Source organism: Anser brachyrhynchus (genome assembly GCF_964034855.1).
Source record: "Anser brachyrhynchus genome assembly, chromosome: 10".
In the NCBI taxonomy this organism is placed as follows: domain Eukaryota; kingdom Metazoa; phylum Chordata; class Aves; order Anseriformes; family Anatidae; genus Anser; species Anser brachyrhynchus.
In genome coordinates, this window is record NC_137705.1 from 24,503,183 (window position 1) to 24,516,636 (window position 13,454).

Sequence of the window (13,454 nt, forward strand, 5' to 3'; positions counted from 1 at the left end):
GAAACTTTCATTGACATAAAAGACAAACGCATCATAACAGAAAGCTGTAGGAAACAGGGCACCTTAACATCACGTACAACCTTCCTATCTTCTCTACCTTTTGATTTGGAAACTTTCTAACTCCTTATTGTTAATGCACACATTAGAAAAATCATATGAATATAAGTTATTCACATGACAATTTCAATTTCAAGCTCAGCTTCAGGTAAGCCAGAAATAAAAATATTTGTTTTTAACAAAAGCAATAAATCAGGTTCCAATTTCAACCCCTCACTGCTATTTTCTCTATCAGGAATAGTACTGAGAGTAGATTAACCATAATACTTAATCAAATCCCACTGAAACAATTTGAAAAGGAGATTTAGTACTGTGTGTTCTGCTACAGTTAAGGGGAAAAAATAAAAAATCCATATACAGATTTTGAGTAGCTCCAATCAAAACAGTTTTCAGTCGATCCAACAGAGAAAAATGATGCATCACAAAGGAAGACAATCATCTGGAAAGACATCTTGTCCTGAGTTACTGAAGAAGCGCAGATCAGCAGGAATGTGAAATCATTAAGGAGACAACACTTTAGGTTCAACAGGTCTATGCAGTTCACAAAAGTAGGCTTTCAGAAGTCAGAAGGCTGATTTTGCAATTAGCTTTGTTAAATCTATAGTCTTGTCAGATTTATTAGCATGGTTCTCTCATTTATGGCCTAAACGAATCCAGTACATTCCTAACTAGAGACCTGCACTTGCGAGATTTGGCCACAAGATGGCAAAAAGAGCACACTTACGGATTATGGCAGAGCGCGACTGACGAGCACGAAAACACGAAGGAAAACGATAGCGATTGTTCCTAACAGAAAAAACAACACCAATAATTTGCCGTTATATAAGAATACAAAGCTGTAAGTATGGCAAAATAAAATTAACAGTCTAACCAAGTCTTCTTTTCTTGAAGGAGAAAGGAATTTTCCCCCCATAATTCTAGAGTAGATGACTGGGGGAGGGTACATATGCATGCATGCAAGCGGATTCCCGCAGTACTGTTCAAACTCACATCAGAGCATCACTATTCTGGAACTTTGCTTTAGGTTTAAAGCATTTAATGCATAGGCTGAGGCACCTTCACTAATATAATATAACTACTACTTTCCCCTCAAAACCATGATTCATAAGGTTTTCAGCGAAAGAATGTGGTTGGTTTTTTTTCATCCCCATGGAAATTTTTTAAGACCCGCCAATTGCTGACCTACAGTTAGCACTTACCAACTAATCAAGCTAACCCTGGCTCTTTGTTCCACGTTCTGATCCAGAACCACAATATTTGTCAGCTACAAATTTTCTCACTCCCCTGGTTATTCTACCGCTGGGCAGTCCATGCTGAGTGTGAGCAGACTGTTAACACTGCAAACACCAACAGTCAGATGCATGGTTTATCCTTGTATGTTTAATATGGGACAGCATTCGGTCTGAAGTAAGAATGGCAAATAAAACACAGCCACATACATCAAAAAACAATTATATCCGTCTTTTCCTAATCATCATTCAATATACAGTACTGCACAAATGACTACCTAATTAAAAGCCAATTAAATATGCAGGAATTTAAGTCCTAAGCACTACTGACTTACAGTATTTAAACATGGCTATAAGACTTGTTGCGTGTATCTGCAGGAAAAAAATACCAAATTAATGCTATGATTTTTGAAACTAGTCCACAAGAAGAAAATTTACTGCTAAGACTACAGATCTCATATTAAACCACTACAGGGGGCCATCTGAAGGCAGTAATACCCAGTTTTAAACTACCAAAAGATAATTTACAGCTATGATTTTTTTAATTATCTTTTCTCTCATTGTATGTTGGTGGATTATTTTTACCTCAAGTCTTAATTACTAGAATGCTGGAATATTATTGTATCCTTATGTCTTCTATCTGGTAGTGGTTCAAACACATGAAGTCCCTGGAAGCCTCCAGGGAGCCACTCAGTGCCAACTGCAATTAAACAAAGAGGTACTAAGGGACATTTGGGGCCAACTGCATTCCACAGAGCTGAATTTTCAATTGATAGCACTAACTTTTCTGCCAACAGTCTCCTGTATCGTACTTCTTCCTTGTTTCTCAAACAGCTCTCGTATCCAAGTATGCATGCTGCGAGACTATTCTATTTATATATCTACAACAAAACAAAGGAATTGTTAAAGTTCTGCAATGACTTTTCAGCTGGAAAGCAAAACAAAATGTGATTAAGGCAAGAAAATGTAAGTGACTTCAGAATCAGGGCTGCGCCTCATTTTCACAAAAAGCAACACAAGCTGTACTTGTAGTGCAGAGCACTACTATTGGTCCCACACCACAGATAAGAACATCGCAAAATCCGTGGGATGGGTAAGGCATTTAGAGCCACCTTAAAGTACCAAAAGCTTATTCAGCAAAAGATTTATTTACTATAACTGCCATATTTTTCCCCTCAATCACATGTTTACACATCTGTTGGCTATGTACTGCAAACCCACTGCAGTTTAAGTACAGATTTGTGATCGGAATGAGTATCCCCATGAACATATCCTCCCCTAATCCCCGGTTTTTCTACTGTATGTTTAGAGACGATTTGTTCTATACTGTATAATAGGAGGTGACTATATAAAATCAATACATGTCATCCGGAACTCTCTACGCAGCCTGCTCAGTTTCCATCAATAATTTAATTAAAAATATGGGCTCTTTCAACTATTTTCTTTTTAAGAAATGATGTAATCTTGTATCTTTCTACTTTTTTAATTCATGCTCAGATCCATCTTTATCTGGGTTGTTTTATCTTACTCATGGGCAGCATAGAGGAGATGGAGCATATTAACCACGTGAAATTCCTTTACAGCTCTCTATTCTGCTCATTTACATCTGATTCCTCCCCTTTCTTCCCTTGTCCATGTTTTCTCTATACATTTGCCACAAAATGTCACTCATACCTGTTTTATTTTCCTCAATACAGATTTTCCAGTTGCAGCTTTCCTTTGGCTCTAGCATTTTCCAAGTAGTGTTATAACCGGAGTAGGACTCACATGGTAGCAAAACCTTGGGCAAGATTATCTGTTTCTGGGGGCAGAGGGGCTACTTCCAAGTTCACACTGACAAGACGACTATTAAAAAAATAAATAAAAAATAAAACCAAAACCAACGTAAGCAGAACAAACAATTTTCCATCATCATGAAATTATAATATATATATATAGCCATATTGGAGGCAATTTAAATGTACAATAAATGTCATCTGACAGGCAGAATATACTGCATAATGCATCCCAGTGTACGTAGAAAGTCTTGCACAGTCTGAAGGATGAAGGCACATATTATTCAGTATTGAAAGAAATATCACTAAATTCACTTTGGAAAAGCCCTTAAGTGATGGGATGCATTGTCATTGCTTTGCAGTGCACCACCGTAGACATGTAACAATATCGCAGCATGGGGACGTAAAACCACGCCTGTTTCAGGGCATAACCTCTAGAGGGAGAAACTCCACTGAGACCATTAGGCTGAAAGCAGAGACAGAGTCTTCTCTACTGCACTACACACGCTTTTAACTTCATTTCTGAGATAAAACAGAATAACTGTTTAAAAGTGAACTAAACTTTATGACCGAATGCACTCAAACTACCAACTTTCATTACAAGAATATTTGATTTAAATAGAGTTTCACGATCCTTCACTAAGTTTGCTTTGGGGTGTTGCAAAGATATTCAAGTTATAATGTTTATACTGCATGTGTTCCAGGTGTGCACTGGCAATCCTTATTTAGTGAGACAGGTGTGCCCTTGTAAAACAGTACTTGAAGAAAAGAGAACGTTTTTCTTCTTTTGATGGATTACAGTGAATGTTTTGTGAGTTCCATTTTACAACACTGATAACTTTTAATCCCAACTTTCATAAAAGACTGAAAATCGACTAGCAAACTCATAATGCACACATTGCTGCAGTTATTTAACATCTCTCAAAAGCCAGACTACCTACGTTTTAATTAAAGTGTTTTCAGCACCACTTTCAATCGCATTTTTATATTGTTTAGCAATAGTAAATTATTCCTATATCAGACATCATTCAGACTCCAAGTTAGAATTTATGGGGAGCTCTAGGAAAAAAAACACACTTTTTTTCAGCACAAATGACTTGCATAATAAACTGGCAAAATAAAGACACTATTGAAAATATAAATGAAAATAATCAAAGGTAAGTTTCCATATAAGGGTTAAGGGATATACATTCCTATATAATGGCTGAGACAAAGCTTAATATTGCTCCTGCACAGGTATCTGCTGATCCTTAAGTGCAAAGGAGCTGGAAGTCAACTGAAATTACAAGCACTCTTCTTCCCCTTAACAGCCCCATAGCCTATACAGTGATAAAAAGAAGAGCACTGACAATGAAAGATGAGCACATTAGCCCTTTTCCCCATATTGCAAACTAGTCTTTATAATATAATGTCTTCTTTTAGCTCAGCTGCCAGCATTCCTTAGCATTCTCAATTCAAATCCATAAAAGCTGATTCCAAGCCCTCCATTTGAAATTCCTTCTATAATAACCGAGAGAATCACTGCTCTACAAAGTGAATCTCACAGCATGTTCCTGGTGGCAGAAGTAATATGCTTCACTGTTCTGGAACAGAATCATATGCACTGATTGAAATGTTAGAAATATTAACTGTTCTTTGCAATCAACTGCCAGAAGCAATAACAACCCTGCAGCGGGTTACTGGACTCACAGACACCTATCTCAATGTCCTTAACATCTGAACAGAGTTGGATTCTAGAAAATGATGCATTGTAGTTCTCAAATGTAGCACCACCTAACCACACTAAGAATCGGACGCAGTCTGGCTCTGATATACTCTGATACTGTGCAGATGGGATCACTAACAGCAGCAAAGTGTTAATCACAAGGTAACTATTATCCATTACACCACATGCTACAGCTCCTATCATTTCCTTCTCTATCTGTAAAGAAGTAAATGCATTTATGCCACCTTCCAGCAGTTGTACAGCTATGGGGATGCTCCTTGAGGTGCAAAACTGTGCCAGAAATCTCTAGATTAAACGGTTATGCTACTAAGATGACCAAAAAGCCCATCCAAAGGAAGTTTTAGAGGACACAATCTACCATGAGTGAGAACTTGCATCAGTCACTACAAATCAAAAATAAATCTGCACCTTAAATTATTTAACATGGTGCAAGGGAACAATCCTTCTGAAGGAAACTGCAGTTTTTTTTCAACTGAAAAATCAAAAAAGCGTTCTTTTAATTCTGTTAGTATTGTCTAATTCTCTTTACAGTCAGGATTTTATTAGCCCAAGAAAGCAAGCTTGTACATATTCCTAATTTTAAAACCGAAACAACAGAAGAGTTAGATAACTAAACAATCCAATTAGCTGACACGTTTTATTAGAGATGCATAGAAAAAACAATGTTAAAAAAGTGACATTGCTCTTTTGTGCTTTGGAGTAGACTGATCTAAATTTTCCACCTGTGGATCAAGCTGCTGCTGAAACCATCAAACAGACTGATGATCACAGGCTGATTTATTTATTTCCAATTGGATCTATGGAGAAAAGATAAAGTTGCTGGAAACAAGAGTAAGCTGTATTATGCACATTTGTTAGAAGGTGTTTCTACACAGGAAAAAATGAATTAGGACCTGTTCTTCAGGGATGATGCCACTTAGTGGTATGGAACCGTCAACTAATAAGGGTGAGGTGCAAAAATCAGAACAGCCAGTGTGTTCAAAGAGAAGAAAAGGACTCGGCATGAAAAAGCATGATCAAAGAATTGAGGAAAGAGAAGTCATAGAAGTCAAAATAAAATGGAGTGTAAAAGGCGTTACACTACCTTTTATCTCTAACAGGAACACTTGCCAGAATGTTGGCAGTGAAAACTGCATTGCAGGCTTTATTATTTTTTTGCTCCATCTGATCAATTCCTGTAGCTGCTAGAGATGTTAAATGATCACAGAAGGGAACAGAGGAAGTCAATGAAACGCTGTCCTTTTGTCAAGCCTTAAATCATTATCTCCAACAAAACAGGACATAATTCTACAATTCTTTGACTTCTTTTCCTGCTTTATTCTACTATTTCCTACTTTATTCTACTATTTTATATAGTCCCTCTGCATTATCATTAATTTACCCTACTCAAATTAAAAAAAAAAAAAAAGATTACAGTTTTAAAACCCTAGTTTTACTTACATGGCACTGGCCTCATTCACATCTCCATTGGTGAACCAAAGAACTGCAGCTCTAAGGCTTATTTCACACAATTTTTATAACGGTACTCATATTTCAAAATTCAGTGGAATAACGAACCACTTGCTACCACCTCCAACAAAAATTGCACCTTCTTAGTACTCAGGCCCTATTAAAGGTGCCCCATGGATTCTTTTCTTCTCTCCAAACTGTCTTCTTATGGAAATAACTTGAGCAGCTTCCACGATTCGTCTGTCACACAGACTCTTTAACGCTCCTGACTGCATTGGTAACTCAAGTTCAGTTTTGGAAATTGATTTTTGTCTGCTCCGAGAAAGCAAAGTCTCAGCCACTTTTACTCAAACTCTAGGAAAAAAGTCTCTATAGAAAAGTGTACCTCCAAACAGTGCTCTCATTTCTCCTGCCACAACCCTTAGTAACACGTTATATATTTTAGCTTTTCTTTTTCCTTTGACAAACACTCTAGAAGAGCCCATAACAATCCTAAGCATTACCAATACCCAATATGAATCACATCTAGGTATGATGATGTGAATAACCACTCCATTTTCCTATTTGTTCTAAAAACTGTTCGTTAAAACGAATACTCACTGAAAAAGCAAATTCCAGGCAATGTCTTAAGCACTTTTTAAAAGAATTGATTACATATAAAAGTAAAGGGTGACCATTCTGAAACACACACCTTCTCTCTGTACGTATACACATGTATATATGAAAGTTGTTAGTCCTCATAAAATGTGAACATGCATTTATGTTAGCTGCACTCTTTTCCATCTCGCAGGCTATTGAAGTCCTAGAAGCTGCCTATATGCTACAGTGCAATCTATTCAGATTTCTTGTATTTGCATGAGGAAGAACTGGAAGTCGTTTCCAAGACAAAATAAAAGGATAGCCACATAGCCCACTGGTCAAAAAAATTCCCTTGGAAAGAGTAACATGAGGTGCTGTCACCACTGTAGGGCTCTGCTGGTTCTCTTCAATAGCAAAGAGAAAGAAAAACAACCCTCTTAAAGAAAACAAGTATTTTTGCAGCTTTCACACCCACATCAAGTTCATGCTTTGTTGTCTATGAGCTTACAGCTCTCTTTAGACCTTTTTCCTCTGTAAAAAGTAAAAACTGCCAAATACAATAATAAAATGATCAATGAAGAATTTTTCCAAGCAATTATTCCTCTGATTAATCCATATTCTATTTTTCACAAGAAACAAGGGTGGAGGTGGGGAAGACATAGCAGAAAACCTTACATTTGTGTAGTCCTAAATTCTAATTAGTTGATACTTTTCTTGCTTTAAGACCTTCACCTCCACACCCCTTCCCGTTCAGTGCCACAGGCGGTTTAATTGAGCTAGACCATAGAAGATGAATTCCAGGAATGCTGAAATGCAAAATATCCTGACCTCCGTGGAGAGTAACAGCAAGTGTTTACCTGCCAAGTGAAAAGTCTTTGGCCAGCTGCTTGATTTATTCTTAATTATCACTAAATAGAATAAAGGAGAAAATTGCTCCAGACACTTCAGAAACCAAAGAAAAAAATGATTAATTTGATACTTGGTAATCGAACGGATATTACGTTAATATTTTTCTGTAGAATATTTTATCATCTCTTTTCCTTTTAATATAAAAAAGCAATAGTCTGTAAAGAAAAAGCATCAGTCATTATAAGCTCAGGGAAACAAGCTGACAATTTTTCACTAGAGTAGTCTGACACAATAATACCCAAGACATCTCTGGAATCTGGTGTTAAAATTTGGAGCTCTGTTCAGCTAAATTCGTTAAGTCTAACCTAGAATTTAAGAACAAACCACCATAATCAAACAGCTCTACTCCTAATTCTTTTGCGGCTTCATTTGTGTGTTCTTCTACATCAAATCCATTTTTAAAAGGTTGCTCAGAACAAAACAGTGCTGGAAGTGACCCCAGTGACCAAAGTTTGATAGCTACATACCTACCTACTGAAGAAAGCGTGTGTAGTTTTCATTAGGTTAGAATTTGATTGTATGAGATTAAATCAGAAAGCTATGTTATTACTGATGCACAGATGTGCTTTTCCTGGACCCCAAACCTGATTCACTGCCAGCATCTGACAAAACTATTCAAAAAATAAATCAATGCACTGTTGCTGGCTATAAATATCACCCAAATATAACATACTTTAAACAGGCAGTGTTCACATTTTTTTTCAGTAGAAGTAATGTGAACATTTGCAATAGCTTAAGCCAGTTAGACTGTTCAGAACACTGATGTTTTTGCTGGCATAAGACATTTGGGTTTTTGCTCCTATATTTACATGACATAAAAAAAGAAACAAAGTGTGCTTATTTATAAAGTTGCAGAAAGAGAAGGCTTTTTTAGTCTTTGTTTTTAAATTTAACAGTTCCTCTGAACAGGATATTGTTTCTTGATTCAAAGTCATAAAATAAATCTGAGCCACTTCTGGTGCTTTATATCTGTTGCCTTGGATTGTAAGTGTTTTGTCAGATAACTTGTACCCACTTAAACAATGTTTTCTCCATAAAGGTCAAAGTCATCCTGACCAGATGGTATACCTCAACATTTTTATTTTCCCTAATAAAAACCTAACTTTATTGAATCCGATGTATTTTTCCCTGAAATATTCTGTAACTGATCTACTTGCCAATGTTGCTATTAAACATATTTGATAAATGCAACTCTTGGTTAGAGATCAGAATATATACGTATTATCCTTTTGCTGTTTGAACAGCTTTGATGAAGTGAGTTAATACAATCTACTTATGAACAAGAGTATCTTCTGTAAGTTTGCTGACAGTAAATTTAGCTTCATTGTGAGCATGATTCCAGATAGAGATGTCCTTCTGGCACTTTTCCATCTTAATTTGGAGACAGAAATCCCTGGTTGAGAGAACCAGAATGAAAGAATGTCTGGAGCACAAACTAATGGACAAACCCAGAAGATGTCACCATTCATTGATGACCTTATGTTATTTATGACTATGATCACTCTGTTCTTTAAGATCACCAAGAGGTATGGAACACAGTCCACATAGGTGATTCATCTTTTCAACTTACACACAGGGAGGGGTAACTGCAGTTTAAATATAGCTCAAATACAATTTAAATGTCTTCTTTTCATGTGCTTTTATAGAAAGGGTTCTGACTGTATCATCTGGTGATAAAACTACTTATATATTATCCAATGAAAGAAAAGGACCTTTGAAACCCCATTTGAATGAGGGCAAAAAACAGTAGGGCTCATCAGTCAGACACTACAGGATGTTTTTGTACTGGATTCAAAAACTGACCTGCACTGGATGCTCAGGAAAGCCTTTAAGAGGCATAGGCTGAGAAGGGTACAGTTTCCAGTCATCTTCAGCTCAAGGAGTTCTAGATCTATGTGCTTAACAGTCCTTGAAAGATTTTTTTATAAATCTAATGACTTTTTGCATTTGTGGCAAAGTCCTGCAGCAGTGAACTACCAGCTTCATTCCAAGCCTTTTGTTTAAAAACATTTTACTAACACTGAACACGCTTCCTTCATTTGGTATTTCTTGATTATCATTTTAGGAGCAGTACCAGTTATTCCTAACATTATTTTTTTTTAAATACTGCTCAGACTCTTTCAGACTTCTACTATATCCCACTTCTGTGATCTCTTTTCCACCTTTAGTAGACCTATTTAGTTTTACTCTTATAGAAGCCTTTTGATATTTTTGTTCAACTTTCCTTCCTTTCTCAGTTGTACCTTCTCTAATTCTACCATATCCTTTTTGAGATGAAGGACATCTGAACTTGCACAGAATTCAGGACATAAGCTAAGCTACCAAGCAGTGTCACTATAATGTTCCATAGCTTGCTTGTCATTCCTTTCCCAATTATCTCTATTCATCAGTGAAATTTCTTTGACTGTTCTGAGCATGAGAACTTTTTTCTTTTTTTTAAGAAATTCTGTGATAACCCCAAGACCTCTTTTTAATGTGCAAATAATCCAGAGACCATCATTATCTATGTACATTTAGGATTAGTTCTCTCTCCTTCAGATGCATCACTTCAGTGTTGAACTTGATTTGCAGTTTTATCACACATTCATTCAATATCCTCTGCAACTCTTCTGTCCATACTCACTGTCATTATCCTCATCAGCAGAAGCTGACACCATCCTACATACCCCCTTTTTCAAGTAATTAATGAGTATGTTCAACAGAGGAGATACCTTTACCTTACTCTAAGTGAGCTCCCTGATTCCTTGCAGCCAGTTATTCCATAAGAGTTAATCTACAAGTGATTAATGTACGTGACGGAAACTCTTGTTTCATGTCAGATTAGTTGAGAGCCTCTGATAAGTGACATTGGAAAAGCTTTAAAAAATCCACGCCAATACTGGTGTGCATTAAACACATCATAGCTAGTGGGTCAAAAAAGGTGATTCTCCCACTAGATTTAGTATTGCTGCGACCTGACCTTGAATACTGTGTGCAGTTCTGGGATTCACAACATAAAAAGGGTGTTAAGGTGCTTGACAGTGTCCAGAGGAGGGCAAGAACGCTGGTAAAAGGGCTGGAAGGCCACTTGGGTTGTATAGTCTGGAGAATGGAGAAAATAAGGCTCCGAGGCAGCCTCTTTGCTCTCCGCAGCTTCCTGAGGAGGGGAAGCAGAGGGAGAGGTGCCGGTCTCTCCTCCCTGGGAACCAATGGCAGTTCGTGGTGGAACAGAACAAAGCTGCGTCGGGGAAGGTTCAGACTGGACATTAGGAAAAACTTCCTTCACCAGGAGGGTGGTCAGACACTGGAATAGGCTTCCTACATGGGTGGCTGATGGCCCAGGCCAGTCAGTGTTCAAGAGGTGTTTGGATAATGTCCTCACTAATCTGCTTTAACTTTTGAGTAGCCCTGAAGAGGTCAGGTAGTTGAAAGGGACCTAAAAAGGTCATCAAGTCCAACTGAACTATCCTATTCTATGCCATCATTATGCAGGTAATCAGTGACTCCTTAGTATACCCAAACACAAGAGTGATTCAATAATATGAGACAAATAAGCATGAGCTAATTTATTTCTAACAGGTTTGGGCTCTAATGACTCCCCTCTAGTGTAGGAGAGTATAGTTACCCCTACACTCAACCTGATGGAACAATAGTTGTTAGCTTATTAAGTTACTCACAGTTTCCCATATTTAGTAGAATTTTTGCCATGGAACATTTTTCATATTGTAACATGAAAAAAAAATGTTTCTAAATCTCTCTCAACCATTGGTTTCAAAATTTAGTATAACAGTGACCCCTGAAGATGATGCCAAGAATTTACAATGTGTTGGCTCACCACAACAGGTAATCCTCCATGTCTCCAGCATGAGAAATGAGACAGTTTCTTTTGACCAAGTTATAATAATTTGCAATGCTCAGGCTGCTACAGAAACAGCGAATAACTTGTTGTTAAAGACAACTTTTTACAATATGTAGATGTTTTTGTCAACCCTTCTGCCACCTACAATTTACTGAGTTCAACAGCAGTCCATTTTCATATGTGACACCTAAGAACTAGACCTAGCTTAAACTCCTTTGCCCAGCTACTCCCACAAGCAAACCCCAATTTTAATGGGGATGTCTCAGTGATGTCACATGTGATTCTCTTCTTGCAGCCCACGCTGCAAGTCTGTTGCTTAAAATGTGGCATATTACAATTGTTTACATGTCACAATGTACCCATCTTCTAGATTTAATCAAGTATAGCTCAGAGAAGCTTGTGCCTTGTGCCACAGAAGGGTGCCAAGAGGTGATCAGGACTTCATTACTGCCCACAGGCTTGAACCAGAAACCTAAAAGATAACTTCCTGTGTAACAGCAATACAAAAAAGATTCTAACAGAAAGATTACTGGTGGGATTAACAGCAAATCTGAAACAAAAATATTCAAGTAGAATGCCTTTTGGACATATTTCTTCAAGCCTGTTTCTAACTACAGAAGTATTTTCTTACACAGCCAACACCCGAAGTCAACACTGATGAAACTCTCCAGTAAATTATCGTGGCCTGACAAGCTTTGAACAGTACCCAACTCTTTCCTATCCCAATCTCATATGAACATTTCTTCTGCAGTTGAAATGTAAATGTAGATGAGTACCTTATCTCCACATAGCAGAGAGAACTAATCATCTTTAGTATCTGTCATAGTCTATACAAGAACCTCAAAAAATATATGTATGGATGCATACAGTGCTAACAACGCTTCTTGGATGCACTTGAACTTAAGTTACATTTTACCTTTACTACAGCTATGTATTCTTCCATAAAGAGTATAAACATTAGATACAATTGCTAAGTGTAATGTGTTATTTGATAACTACCTAGAGAAAACTTCTAACAGTTTTACATAAGTCAACTGAAGCCTTAAGGCAAGTTTCTGGCATCTGAAAAATATCCTCTGTACAATTATAATTGAATTTGTTCTCCAGAAACATCTGACTAAAGGATCTTAATAAGTAACTCTAATGAAAGCTCTCTGAATGTCATGACATCCAGTTTACAAACTTGGAATAGTGTAGCCTTGCAGGTATGAGATGTACATCATACCACTCCTTCCATGACACCTGTAGAGTTTTCATGGCATTATCTTCACATAAACTTTTAAGAGGATAACTAGTAAAATTATAAGTCATTACATCTCACAATACAGACTTCAAAAAAGCACATGGACCCAACAAAATGTGAGGTTTAGAGAAGAAATCTCAACAGATCTTATACAAAAGTGGACCAGAAGCAATATAGGAAAAGGAATCATGCTAAAGATGAAACACACACACACAAAGAAAAAAAAGGCATTATAGAAAACAAAGTTTTGGTTTCACTTATTTTTATTGTGCCAATCAGCACAGCAGATAGACAATGTGTGTATATATACGCACACAAGTACAAACAATGAAAATCTTTTCAGCACATCAAAATTCAACTCTCCTAGGATAACAAATGAGCAGCCTCTTGCAGCTCCTAAGGGGGTTCCTAGAATGGCCTCATTTTTACCCATCAAAATGTGTATCTAAGGCTGACATTTTATTTCTATTCAATATAGAGGCTTTGACTACTTTTTTAGTAATGTCCTTAACAAAAAAAATGGACTCCTTTTTGCTGACTTTCTGTGACAATCTATGACCTGAAGGTATTATGGAGTACCTACAGTAAGACTCTCGCTCAAGCTTCCTATGTTCAAAAAAATCAAAGTTGAATTTTACTCATTTGTTCA

General features: G+C 37.0%; 1 protein-coding gene across 31 annotated transcripts in view; it reads right to left on the minus strand.

The window, feature by feature from the left end:
• The window catches only part of ERC2 (ELKS/RAB6-interacting/CAST family member 2), a 522,744-nt gene that overhangs the window by 451,985 nt on the left and 57,305 nt on the right, over positions 1 to 13,454 (minus strand). For 2 of the 31 annotated variants that reach the window (XM_080605894.1, XM_080605895.1), the window contains exons 1-3: positions 2,961 to 3,131; positions 2,070 to 2,167; positions 782 to 843 (exon numbers count right to left, since the gene is read on the minus strand). The exons of the other annotated variants lie outside the window; for them this stretch is intronic. The gene's annotated coding sequence lies outside the window, so the exon portion shown is untranslated. Of the gene's footprint in view, positions 1 to 781; positions 844 to 2,069; positions 2,168 to 2,960; positions 3,132 to 13,454 lie in introns of those variants that run through there. 31 annotated transcript variants of the gene reach the window in all.